This window comes from Cynocephalus volans, chromosome 11 (genome assembly GCF_027409185.1).
Source record: "Cynocephalus volans isolate mCynVol1 chromosome 11, mCynVol1.pri, whole genome shotgun sequence".
NCBI classification, from domain to species: Eukaryota; Metazoa; Chordata; class Mammalia; order Dermoptera; family Cynocephalidae; genus Cynocephalus; species Cynocephalus volans.
Genome location: NC_084470.1, coordinates 89,029,931 through 89,044,338, shown reverse-complemented (window position 1 = coordinate 89,044,338; position 14,408 = coordinate 89,029,931). Strand labels below are relative to the sequence as shown.

The following is a 14,408-nucleotide window of genomic DNA, read 5'->3' as shown; positions in this document are numbered from 1 at the left end:
GTGCCTTCCTGGCATTCGGCCCAGATGAGATGTTTTATACATATTATATCTGGAAAAAGAAATGATACATTTCCTCAAAAGCAGATATTTAAACAATGTTAAAATTTTCACACCACCATAGAAATCCTTTTAATTGTATACTGTAATACCATATGATTATTTTAAGCTAAATTTTAGGCTAAGTTTGCAAGACAAAGACATAATAAAAAAGTCACGTTTTAAATACTATGAGGTCTCAAAGTGTAACAATAGTATGCATTCTTAAAAGCATCCATGCACTGTTTCAATAATTTCCTATTTTATTCAGACCTCCTTTTAGAAACCTACTTTACTATTGATGAGATGGAAATACAGCTTGAGAAAGAAGCTAGTTAGCTTTTCTTTTAAAATATACTTGCCTTTAAAATGTGACGATTCCTTTGGCCATTGTGCTACATTTATATGTACCAAGAAACAGACTTCAAGGAGAAAAGAAAAATATATCTCTGTTCTCCCCCTCTTTTTTTTTTTTTTTTTTTTTTTTTCTTAGTTACATCAGAAGCACAGGAGATAAAAAGAACATAGGACCTTAAAAGAAAAAGTCTCCTTAGGCCTTTGGAAACACTTCATCAAAATGAAATAGAATTTTTTTTATCTAGTGTACATTTCTTCTCTTCTTTGGCTTCAATTTTATTTTTGTGTGTCCTCATTTCTTCATACTTTTTCCAAACTACCTGAATATCAGTAAGAGTCTGCATGACATCTACAGTTTAAAAATGCAAAGCATGCATTTTTCTCAAAGCACTTTCATAGACTTTAAGTCTCTAGACTTCTGTCACACATGCATAGATGCACAATGCATAGTGTTGTTCAACATCACCAGTGATCTCTGATGACACATAACTATGTTTCTGAAAGCTGAAATAGGCCGTTGCGGAAAATAAGTAGGTTGAATACAGAAGAAGAAAACAGAATTAGGAGGCTCAGACTGGATTGTGAAGAGTTAATAGGTATCAGAATTAAACTTTCCTATAATAAGGAGACAGTTGAACATCAGAACTAACTCTAAAATTGGCCTCACATATGACTGATATAAAATATCAATAAATACCTGCTCTTACATGCATCTGTACTCTAGGTTTGGTTGGTCTCTCACTGGCTTCCATAACCTTACTTATTTATGGAACACCCACATGAAATGCCATTATTAGAAAAAAGACTCAGTGATATGTAGTTGCTTACTCTATATAGCCAGATATACCACTGGCAATTTATATTTGCTGATTAGTTGTTTCCTATATCACCTGTTGTGGAGGATACTAACATTAATAAGCATATGTATTTCACAGGGCCTAACTTATAGCTTGGTAGGACCACAGTCCTTAGTTTTCAGAGGGGCCAAATCCCTTTACCACAGGTTGTAGCTTAGTGGGGCAACAGCCCTTAGTTCTAGCAGGGCTAAAGCCCTGTAGTTTTAGGAATAACCTAACTTTTTAGTATTGCACATAGAAATGCTAAGCTTGGGAAAAACAGAAAACTTTCCCAGGACTAAAGTTTCTGTTGTAGATAAAAAATTGTAACACAGCAAAAATGCTTGCTCTAAGGGCAGTTGTCCTTGGTACAGCTAAACCTAATGATGGGAAAGTATGTGCGCTAAAGGCTTCAAGGTTGATGGTTGGGGTATGTTCTACATCTCGCCTCCAGCTGTTTCTTTGAGTTACTTGGGTAACTAAGTGTTGCCTTAACAATTATCTCATTGTTCTTTTTGTAACCACCTGTGTTCCTTTTCTGTAACTTTCTTGCCTGGACAATAAAAACTGAGAGAAAGTCTGATTCAGGGTTATTCCGAGGAATTCTTCTCTCTTGAAGGAATTGCTTCTGGGATTAACCCCTTCTGGGCCTCTCATTGCTCTGGTGAAATGGGCTTTGAGTCATCCTTTGTGTCTCCATCACCCTGGGAGAGGCGACAACCTGTGGGCAATCCACCTGTAAGTCTTCTCTCTCAAGGGGCAAAGATCTCTGCTCACAAGATGTCGGCCTTAGTAACTTCTAATAGGTAATCCCATGCAGAAGATAGTCCTAATGGTTTGGACTAACCAATAAGAATGGAAGTAATTCAGTGGGAGATCTTTGAATTTAGACATATTGGGCTCAGATATAACTCACTGAAATTGTGGGTAAGGCTCTAAGTCTATTTGCTCATCTGGTTGTTATGAAAATTGAATAAGAAAATACACAAAAGTTAATGTAATAAAAACTCAAAAACTCAGTAACAGTTTTCAGCATCATCAAGAAGTAGTGTTTGTTATGTTTATGTTACAAAGTTTAAATATCTACTCATAAGGTTTCCAGTAGAACCAGAACAGGAATAGAATGTGAGGCTAGAAGAATCTTTTTTACTGGAAGAGAAAATTTACCTTATGAAACGAAGAGAATGGACTCTGTGCTCCAACATTTAAATGTAGTCATTTGTTATCTGATTTTATTCTCCAAATTACAGTTCTGAAAGCCTGTCAGCTGGAGAATAATCTTTCAAGAAGCCTTATGAGAAGTAATGGTCAAGATGAGTATAGAAAATACAGCTGGTCTAGCAGAGGAAGTCATTTTTTCTAGTTGTGTTTAGATACGTCAATAAATAGTCTGCAACATTATTGCGATTTTTGTAATGAATAACATACGGTAACATAATCCACCAGTGGTATTCTGCAACAGGATAACTTATGTGCACTATAACACCAGTTTGTAGTGGAAATAAAGTTGTCAAATGGTATATGGAGAGATTTCTTTACATTATTCTGTAACCATCTTCCTTGCATTATAACTGTTACTTTCATAAATGTGATCAATTGCAAGAATAAACTTAGGGGACAACTTTAGTGTCTCTTGAAAAACTGTTGGGGTATTTTTTTTTTCCCCCTCTTGGTTGCCGTACCATATTCTTACTGCACTGACCTGGTGTTTGGCTTGCTGGCATTCCATGCTAAATACTTGAACAAGTAAGATACTTGACTTTCTAAATGTTAGAAAATGAGGCTAAGTCCGAACTGGCTGAATTCTAAAAAGCTAGTTTTAATGTACGAATGGCTCTAGGGGAGCTGAAAAAGTATTTAAGCCACAGGGGTCAGGGCCACAAAATGTTGCTGTTCATTTCCTCACCGAGCAGCAAGTGATCACCTTCTGGATTTTTGCCTCGTTAACATGAAGGATTTTTATTGAGGCTGAATATAGGTAGGGCAGAGAGAAATAGAGAATGTTACGCTAAAATGACAGCTCCTACGTGATCAGAGCAGATGCTAAAGACAGCAAGTAACAATAGTTTACAAGAACAAATAAGTATTCTAGGACTAATGGTAGCTGACATAAAACACATGAAGTTATTCTTCCATGGTTCTATTTACAGATGGGGAGTAGATCAAAATTAAGAATATAATTGAGAAGTAATAATGATTTTGGTGATTATAAATTCTCCACTGACTTCGTTTTGGCCAAAACTAACTACCAATTAGCTTTGATGATATCTCATTACAGTATGTGCAATATAATCCAAGGGCCAATATAATCATTTAATTTTTTTAGAAGAGTTTGAGAAGAATTCATATTAGTTCTTCTTTAAATGTTTGCTAGAATTCCCATCAATGAATGAATGGATAAAAAAAATGTGATAGACACACACACACATACACACACATGTGTGCGCGCACGCTCACACACACACACACACACACACAGGAATAATCAGCCATAAAGAAGAATGAAATACTGTCATTGACAGTAACATGGATGGAACTGGAGACCATCATGTTAAGTGACATAAGCCAGGCACAAAAACACAGAAAGACAAATACCACAAGATTTCACTTGTATGGGAATCAAAAACAATAAAAACAAGAACAACAACAATAATAATGAAACAGTGGTTCTCAGAGAAGTAGAGAGTAGAATAATGGTTACCAGAGGCTGAGAAGAGAGAGAAGGGGAAAGGGAAAGAGGTGGATTAATGGATATAAAGGTACAGATAGATAGGAAAAGTAAGTTCCAGTGTTCTAGGATGAATATATCTAATAATATTTCATATGTCTAAATAGCTGGAAAAGAGGATCTTTAATGTAATAACCACAAAGAAAATCATTGTTTAAGTGATAAATATGCTATTTACCTTAAGTGAATAATTGTACAATATATGGATGTATTGAAACAACACACTGTACCCCACAATATGTACAATTACAAATAGAAAAGAATAAAATCTTTTAGTATTTGCATTAACTCAAGAAACTACAGAGGGACTTGGCAAAGAGAGTGATAACGTCACTCACAAACATTGTCATGTTCAAATATCAGTCCACAATATACTTCAATATGGTAGGTCAGCACTAGCACACATCACTAGTGATCAGATTGTACCACATAAATATAACGCCATTCTTTACTTCTGCTCCAGAATTCTCATACCCCTAACTGGGGGTGAGTTGATCACTTACTTCTAAATATTTTTAACTCAGGCCCTGGGATATGTCCTGTCCTTAGCCACATACAACACAAGGATTTTGAGAATCCTTATGCTCCAGAATTCTCATACCCCTAACTGGGGGTGAGCTGATCCCTTACTTCTAAATATTTTTAACTCAGGCCCTGGGATATGTCCTGTCCTTAGCCACATACAACATAAGGATTTTGAGGTCAACAGTTCAGGGACTCATTATCAAGTCAAATTTGTTCTAACTTTGTGTTCATTATTGGTAACAGGATTTATGCCCTATTTCTGTGAATTTGTCCCTATCTCATACCACAGTATTATTTTTTCAAAAATCTGTGAAATATTTTGAGTGGGACTTTAATGCTTTAGAAAGATGTCTATTGAAGCAGTATGCAGAATGAATTAAGAGTGAGAAAACCTAGAAGCAGAGAGACATTGGATTTGAAATATAACGGATATAAACTGAACTATTGTTCAGAAGGGAACAAGAGATGTTTCTGACTTTCTGTTAATGAAGGCGTCACATATCTGTGCTGGAAATGGGGAATGTAAGAGAAAAACACACTTTTTTTGTGAAGATTATTATTTTCTGATGCAGTCTTCTTGAATATTACGGGCATGGACATATACATTTAGAAGTATTCTTCAAGGAAACAGATATGAAGGTCTACATTTGGAGATGTAAATTAATAAAAATAAATAAAAAGAAGCCACTTAATTAAACATTAGAAAATCATGGGTCATTCTAAAAGAGTAGTTGGGTCAAACCAAATTGGAAAAGGTTGAGCAAGGAATTAAATGTGAGACAGGAGAAGGAGCCAGCACTTTGGCAATGTAGCAAAAAGCGAACAGGTGCACACATCTACTAATTCATCTAGAATTAGTATTATTTTAGGTCTAGAGCTTGCTTAAAGAGAAGAAGGAAGAAGAAAGTTCTTGAGATAATTTGATCATAAATTGATTCACTCTCACCTGTAACACCTTTATTTCACTCCTATGTTCCAATAACAACTACAGATGCTGGAGATTCAAAGATGAATAAAAGCTGCTCCAATATGGACATCACAATCTTGTGCAACATGGCTAGGCAAGCTGAGGCATTGTGTACATAACTAAGGCTGAAGAAGTTTCAATTAAAGATAGGATTGTACTTGGCAAATATTGTTCATGCTGCTTTATTGCATAATTGTTTGACCTTTGACTTCACTTCTCTTGTGTTAGACATAGTCAATAACTTGGTGGCAAGACCTGAAGCCAAGGCTTTGAAGAAAATGGTGCTGATAGATAAGAAATGCTAATGCATGTGAAAGTGCCTCAAAAACCATCACATGCTAGATAGACAAAATTGCCATCATTTTCTTTTCAAAAAGAATTCATTCTTCTGAACAAGACTACCATTCAAAACAAGATTTTGTGTCATTTGGAACGAGATTTATGAATTGTGGTGCTATAAAATAAAATATTTCATAGCTTTTTTGGCAGACACGTAACATGCACTTGCAAAATCATTCATAACCTACTGTGGTTAATTTTATGTGTCAACTTGGCTGAGCCATGGAGTGCCCAGATATTTGCTCAAACATTATTCAGAATGTTTTTGTGAGGGTATTTTTAGATGAGATTAACATTAAGTTTGTGACTTTGAGTAAAGCAGATTGCTCTCCGTAATGTGAGTGGGCCTCATCCAATCAGTTGAAGTCCTGAATAAAACAAAAAGACCAGCATCCTCTGAACAAGAGATAATTCTCCAGCAGACCTGCCTTCAGACTCAAACTGGAACATTGACCCTCCTGGGTCTCCAGCCTTCTGGACCACCCTGTAGGTTTTGGCCTTGTTATCTTTCCTAGTCAAGTGGGTCAATTCCTTATATCTTTATATATGTGTATGTGTACATACACACACAAGCACATACGTGTGTGTGTGTGTGTGTGTGTGTGTGTGTATGTATATATATAAAATTGGTTATTTTTCTCTGGAGAATCCTGAGTAATACATCTACTCATCCCAACAAATCTACGTACAGTATAGATATGTGCCAAAGTACTAATAATAGTAATAACAATAATTTTAAAAGATTTTCAGTGTGAAAGATTAATAAACATTATTTCAGAGTAAATTTTTAAAGACAACCTATTAAAACACATGTAATAATAGCACTAGGATGAGAAGTCAATTTTCCAACCAATGTTTAAAAATCCATTTTGGGTCCAACTAAGCCAAACCTGCACTATTTTGAGTTTTCAAAAAGCCATTTATTTTAAGTTCTATACCCAGTAGCAGTTTAAATTTTAGTGACATGTGAAAAATGGCTTATAGAGTTTTGAAAAAATAGCTTCAATGGGAAAATATAAAAGGAAGCATCAGTATTTTATTCTTGCCTCAACACCTAATTCTTTTTGGCCACTAGACTTAAGTTTTCTTCCCAGGCTATATCAACACAAAATGTGCCATTTTAGCCTCTTGAAAACTGCCAAAAATATGCCAAATGAGAATGGATACAAAATAAAACCTTTCATTTTCTTTGAAATAATTGTTTTGTAAACTGTAAAACTCTAAGCTATTGCCCAAATAAAATTCATTCGTGTGATCTTTTAATGTGATTATTTGATATTTGTTCTATTTCATTTCCTTCATGTGGGTATGAAAGTTTGAATAGCAAGTTATAGTTTAGAAGCACATTCATATATGTATTTCATTTCTTTCTCGCAAAACCTTGTGTACAGTTGTTACTCCCATTGCAAAAATAAGGAAAATAGGAATTTATTTTCTCAGGCAGCATATAGTTATATTAATACTGTGTTTGAGATTTTTGACCCAAAAAGTCAAATATCATTCCCTTTCAGTCATTCTTGCCATCCTCGACTTAACCGATGTTAGTTGAGCTCCTGCTTCCTGCAAGGTGTCATGATGATGTTGGAGAGTGTGAGAAGCACACATCAGTGGTCACAGCTTCCAGGGATGTGCAGCGAAGGTGAGGACATCAAACTCTTCTGTACTGTTAATTGTAAAATAATTAACATTCCTTTATGTTCTGATGCTATATTTATCCCATGGATGGGAAGAAGAATATCTCCTAGGAAGATACAGAGAATGAGCCCCAGAGAGAAGGTTCAGAAAGAGAAATAGAAGAGAGAGGTGGGGAGTTCAAAAATAAGATTCTAGCTTTGTCTCTCAGTTTCAGCAATTAGGGATGGAGGGTGTTAAGAAGCCCGGATGTGTTGGCAAAGGTGTCAGAAAAGGAAATCCTGAGAAAGTAGCCTGAACTTGGCTTGAGGTCTGAAGCTATGGGATGGATTATGGACTTCAGAAGCAGGTGCCAGCTTGACGACCCCAGAAAATATAAATGTATAAAGACAGAAAAAAAATATATATAAACATGAAGATAAAATGAGTACTATAAATCAGTGGTTTTCAGATGACCAGAGCCAGTCTATGATTAAGTTCTCACTGACATACAGCAATGACAAAAATAAGAACAATGAGTGAGATTTTTATGGGGATCCATTTATTTTATGCTTTTTGTGATAATTTTGGTTTTGTAATGTATACCATAAAATGAAGGGGTTATTAGATAATAGTTTCATCAGAAATGATCTTTAAAATCATGTTACCAATACTATGTAGCCTCCATATTTTTATGTGTGTGTAAGAGAGGTTTGCTTTTGGCAAATTGTGTTTTTTTCCATTAAACTACATGCTCAGTGATTTAATGCAAGTGTTGTTACGGGTTGAACTGTGTACCCCAAAACTCATAGGTTGGAAGCTCTAACTTTCAGTGCCTCAGAATGCAACTATATTTGGAGATAAGTCCTTTAAACAGGTAATGAGGTTAAAATGAGGTTGTTAGGGTAGCCCCCGATCTAATATAATTGGTGTCCTTATAAGAAGAGGAGATTAGGACACACAGAAAGACATTGAAAGTGCATGTGCACAGAGGGATGACCGTGTAAGAGGCAGAAAGAGGTGGCCACCTACAAACCAAGGAGAGAGGCCTCTGAGGAAAACAACCCTGCCAGCACCTTGATCTTGGACTTCTCACCTCCAGAAATGTGGAAAAAATAAATTTCTGATGTTGAAGCCATCCAGCCTGTAGAATTTGTTATGGCAGCCCACGCAGACTAATACAATTGTTATTTATACTTCTTCGGAAGAAGGGGTTGTTCATTCATTCATTCATTTATTATTTTTTTATTTATTATATATTGAATCTTTTTTTATTGAAACATAATTGATTATATATATTTGTGGGGTACAGATTTGAATATCAATACATGTGTGCAATGTGTGGTGATCAAATTAGGATAATTAGTGTACTCATGTTTACAAAACATAATCAATCTTTGTGACCCTTAATTAATTTCTCACTAATCCCCCTTAGGCAGCTCCATTGTCACAACTCGGGAGGAAAGAGACATTAAGAAAATAAAGGCATCAACATAAAATCACTCTTTTGAGAAGCTGAGTAATTAAGCAGAAGGAGACAAGACAGAAAGCCAAGGGATATTGGAGGGTTGAGAGAAGGCATTGATAAAATGGGGGAACCATCACCAAGAAAAGAGACCACACTCATAATCCGAAACTAAAAAGCCAAACACTGTTTATTTGAGTAAGGGTGAACTACGGTGTGGAAGTGTGGGAGGGAGAGGCATGGTGGCTTTAGAAGTGTATTTTGTGTTGATATCAGAGGGCTTTGATTGACTGAACAGTATGCCTTGCTTGCTTGGCAATTTACTTGTCACTCTAGCTATTGAAAGACCAGTCGTGTCCTGTTTGTGGGCTTCTTTATTCTCACCATTTAATAGCCAAGACTTCATGTCTTTCTTCCAGATGTTGCTTAGTTCAATCATTCCTCTTCCTTACCATTGGTAGACCACACTGAGAGCTTACCTGCTGTTACACTCATCCCCAGGGCCTTCCCATCATGTTACTATGTGGGCCACCCTCAGATTAATCAAGCTAAAAGAAAGATCCCACGATGGCACTGTCCTTCCCAACCACCATTCTTAATTTGCAACTCCCCACCAACTAGAATTCTTCACTTTTGCATCAGTACTTTTCATGGTGTAGTCCAATCCAAACCATCCAGGGTCGTCTCCCTCTGCTGCCCACCTCATAAGCTGAAGTCTTACTAGGTTATTTTTATCACTGTGCTCTGAAACAGTGATTTAAAATCTTAACTTCTAGTCTTTGTTTACCATTCTCTAAAGCAATTTACAATGGCATCCATTTTAGGATATATATAAGAATAAAGGCCATAGAATAGCACACAAATTTATGTATACATAATGTAAACATACACACACACACAAACACACACACACACACACATATATATATATATATATACCCTATTAAGGTTAATCTTTGAAAACAATCATTCATTGCTTAATGATGGTAATGTGTTCAGAGAAGTGGGTTATGAGGCAATTTTGTCATTGTCTGAACATCACAGAGTGCACTTACACAAACCTAGGTGGTACAGCCTACAACACACCTAGGCTACATGGTATAGTCTATGGTTCCTAGGCTACAAACCCATACAGCATGTTATTGTACTGAATACTGTAGGCAATTGTAACACCATGGTGTTTTTGTATCTAAATGTATGTAGACATAGAGAAGGCATAGCAAAAATATGGTATTATAATCTTATGGGACCACCATTGTATATGTGGTCCATCATTGATGGAAACATTGCTAGGCAGCACATGATTGTACAAGGAGAGAGTTGTCAGTTACCTTAAGAGGATACTGTCCTCACTAGCTACTGCTTTGACTTGAAAATCAGCTCAAAACACTGCCTTAATTTCTCCTTAGATACAGAATCCAAGTGAACAAAAATGAAGTGAACTTCTGAAATCAGAATTCAATAAAGTTTAAATTATTTTAGAATAACTCAAAAAGCCATATATCTTCTCCCCTCCCCTCCCCAATCAGAAAAGTAGCTTAAGCCACAGATGGATCACCTCATCCGAATGGATAAACATGAAAATAAGCTGCTCTGAGTTTGGTCTCCCTTTCTTTCTCCACATTCCATTAGGCTGCAACAAGAAATACTTTTTTTATTTTTCTAGTCATTAAAGAAGAATGAATGTTGTAGAAAGTGAAACCAGCTCATTTAGATTGAGTTTAGTTTAATGAGGCTGACCTTTTCTGCTCATTTTGATATGTTTCTTGGTTCTAAACAAACAAACTTTATTTTAAAGAAATATCTTAATCATCCCTCATCACATAAACACCAGATCTTAAGTAGATAAACCATAGAAGTTCTACCTTCACAGATGTTTTATCCCTTCAAAGTTAATAACATTCAATCATAGACAACTTTAACTAAAATAATGAAAATTAGCAGATAGACATTTATACAAGTTAAGGTGAATGACAGACTCATTCCAGTTAAATTATATTTTAATTGTAGGGTGGTCCACGTTGGTAAGAAATATTTATCATATATATGGCAAATGGGAGCTATAAAAATTTTTCTTTATCATCTGGACCTTCCTCCTCAATATTCAAAATATTTTCATTAAGTATCCACGATATCTCATATATTCCCTAAGAGATTGTGGCAAAAATATGAGTTAAGCAATAAAATAATTTTACGAAATTAATTTGTATTTTAGTTGGAAAATAGTTTCATGAAAAATAAGCAGTTGAATTAACTTAGAAAGTGCAAGGTAAATGAGACAATAAATTCACTTAAAAGTCCAGAATAGAGACAGTTACAGAGTTAGGAAAACCTGAAGATAAGGTCCAAAAAACAAATAAACCAGGTAGACAAAAGTAGATTTGTGTAGTAGAATAACAATATAAATGGTTAATGACTGGAGTAATATATTGTGAACAGATATTAGGGACTTTATGGGCTGCTCTATAGAATTTTCACTGTGTCCTGAATAACACAAGAAATAAGCCAAAGTTCCTGGGGAAAGGAACACAAATGATTTAACTCACATATCAGTCGCTGATATCTAGCTACTTCATTACTCAAGTTTTAAACAATTTTCAAATATGACAGTAAATTAGAACATCCCCAATGACATCAGCTAAACATTTAGGATGCTAACAAGTAGGTTTTATACCATATTTCTTAGGCTCTGGTTTTAGTGGCATTTAAGAGACAATGGACTAGAAAAGTAACTTATTCCAGCTTACAAGTTTACGAGTTCATTAGCCATATCTTATGAAATTCTGTCTTATTTTTTACATATCCAATGTAATATATATAAAGTAATCAACTAATCCATTCAACAAATATTGGAGTGCCTAGTAGATGCCAGGTACCTTGGCAGGCTGCAGATGAAGCAGTGAGTAAAAAGGCCAAACAAAACCAATTGACTAGCAAACAACAACAAAGCAAAACAGGAATTGTCCCCATCCTCAATGACTTACATCCTAGAAGATGATCATTGATCAATAATCTTTAGAATGAATGCTTTGCATTCTTTCAAACGGCTGGAAAGGAGGCTTTTGTATGTTCCCAACACAAAGAAATGCTAAGTGTGTTAGGTGATGAGTATGCTATCCACCCTGATTTGAATATGCCATCTACCCTGATTTGATCATTCCATATTTATGTATCAAAATATCTCTCTGCAATCCATAAATATGTATGCTTGTTATGTGTAAATTAAAAATAATTTTAAAATGTATATATAGAAAAAATTATTAAATATTTTACATACTTTTAGGTGGAGGAAATAGTAAGATTATATTCAAGTTGTTTGAAATTTGAAAACAAAGCTATTATTTTATGAATTCAATACAAATTAATTTAGTCACTTAACCTAGCCATTTCCATGACATCTGCAGATTCACCATCTCTTTTACTGAAGACATGAATCTCTCTGAGTCATCTAATCCCATCTGCAATCATGTTTAAAATGGTCCTAAATTAGGTGTTTTGTTTTTTTAAAGTATGCAAAAAGAGAAAATTTATTTAGTATGTGATAAAGTGTGAGGTAGGAAAAATAATAAGATTATTTTCTAATTATTTGAAATTTAAAAACAAATCTGTGAAGATCTCAATACACAGAAAGGGATTAAAAGGAAAATGTTCAGGATTAGTACATATGAAAGAAAGTACAACTAACTTTACTGTTAATTTCTATTTGAGAACATAAGTACTACAAAAAAATGTTCCCTGTGTTTTGTCTCTGAATTTCATACTAACACTCTGTGAAGTGCCTAAAACCCATGAAGAGTTTCATGATCATTTTTCACGATTATAAATTATTTCAGGAATTATCAATTTTTCTTTATACCAGAAATAAACAAATGGAAGTATATTAGAACTACCTACAATTTCCCCAATGTGATGCATACACCAATTACTTTTGGTTCTGTTGTATATAAATAAATTTATGCATTTTTGTAAAATCCTAAATGTGATTATACTGAATAATCTATTTTAGGATTACAAGCAAAGCTTGAGTGTATAACACACATCAGAGGAAACATCCCTACTGACAATTGATAGAATAATCTCTAAAATAAACTTGTGAAATTAGTACATTAGGTCTAATCTAATATTAAGTGATGGCAATTTAATCTTATCTTCATATTGAGGAAAATATATAGTCAGGATTAAGGATTTTATTAAGGTTACTGTTATTGGAGATGTATCACCTATGAAAACCTTAATTCCTACTATAACCTAAACCAAAATCTGACTCAGTTAAAGAGGCATGGCAGGGTGTGATTAAGAGGAAGGAGAGAGACTCATCAATTAAAGGCCTCTGTATGTCCCTTTCTTACAACACCTGAGCTACTTACTGTTGGAAGCAGCTGGGGGACAGAGGAGATTCTAGCACAGAAGCATGGACAAGGCTGAATTCTTACAAGAGGAAAGATGCCCTGCCTGCCCAGCCTACCTTGACAAACCAATGTACCTGAAGTGTGGTGCATACTCTGCCTCAACTGCATCAATTCACTGCAGAAAGAACCCAGTAGGGAGGATTTATTTTGCTACTTCCATGCCTTGGCCTCTCCGAAGAATGACATCAGGCCCACTCGGCAGCTGGGGAAGCTGGTTGCCACCATCAATGAACTGGAGCCTCATCTGAAAGACATTCTACAGATGAACCCAAGGACGTGGAAGATCCAAGTGGATGTGACCTTAGATGTTGACACAGCCAACAACTGCCTCATGATTTCCAATGACCTGAGGAGCATCCAATGTGGACGTTTGAAGCAGAACTTGCCATTGCTTGCTCAGAGATTCAACACACACCTCATGTCCTGGACTTCCCTTCTTTCACCTCTGGCTGCCATTCCTGGGAGGTGGACATGGGGACAAGCTCAAAATAGGACCTGGGAGTTTGTAAAGAATTTGTTCATTGACAAGGACAGATCTAACTGATTCCAGAGCTTGGATTCTGGACTGTGAGTTTGAGGGGTGGAGGCTACTTCTATGCCAGCACAAGGCATCCAACTGCTCTCTGTGTGGACCCTGAGTTACACCAAGTGGGGATTTTCCTGGATATGGGCATGGGAAACGCTTCCTTTTTCAACATTGAAGGTGTTTCCCACATCTTTACATTCACGAGAATTTCTGCTGCTGAGTCACTGAGCCCATCAATTCCACCTAATGGTGATCAGAGTGTCCTGAGCATCTGTCCTGTGATGAACACAGCCACTGCCAAATCTCCAGTCCACCCTGTGGAGGACAAGTAAACCACTGCAGAGAAACATGAATAGAAAATTATTTAGTGGTTAGACCTAGGAACTTTCTGCTTGTTATAAATATTATACAAAGTCACAGCAGAAAAATATAGAATGTTCCATGATGTAATTAACCTAATTACATTCATTAGAATATAAATTGAGTTTCAAGTGTTGATTATTGAAACTGTAAGATTCGTTGACTTTTGTGTTTACATTTTGTTTCCTATAGATATGTCATGTTTTCTTAGCTTGGTTTCCAAATGTTTTACTTTTTCTTTCTGTAAGT

The 14,408-nt window shown here is 35.6% G+C and overlaps 1 pseudogene; it reads left to right on the top strand.

Moving 5' to 3' along the window:
* Positions 1-7,326: 7,326 nt before the first annotated feature.
* On the top strand, positions 7,327-14,131 carry LOC134390140 (ret finger protein-like 3; annotated as a pseudogene).
* The last annotated feature ends 277 nt before the right edge of the window (positions 14,132-14,408 follow it).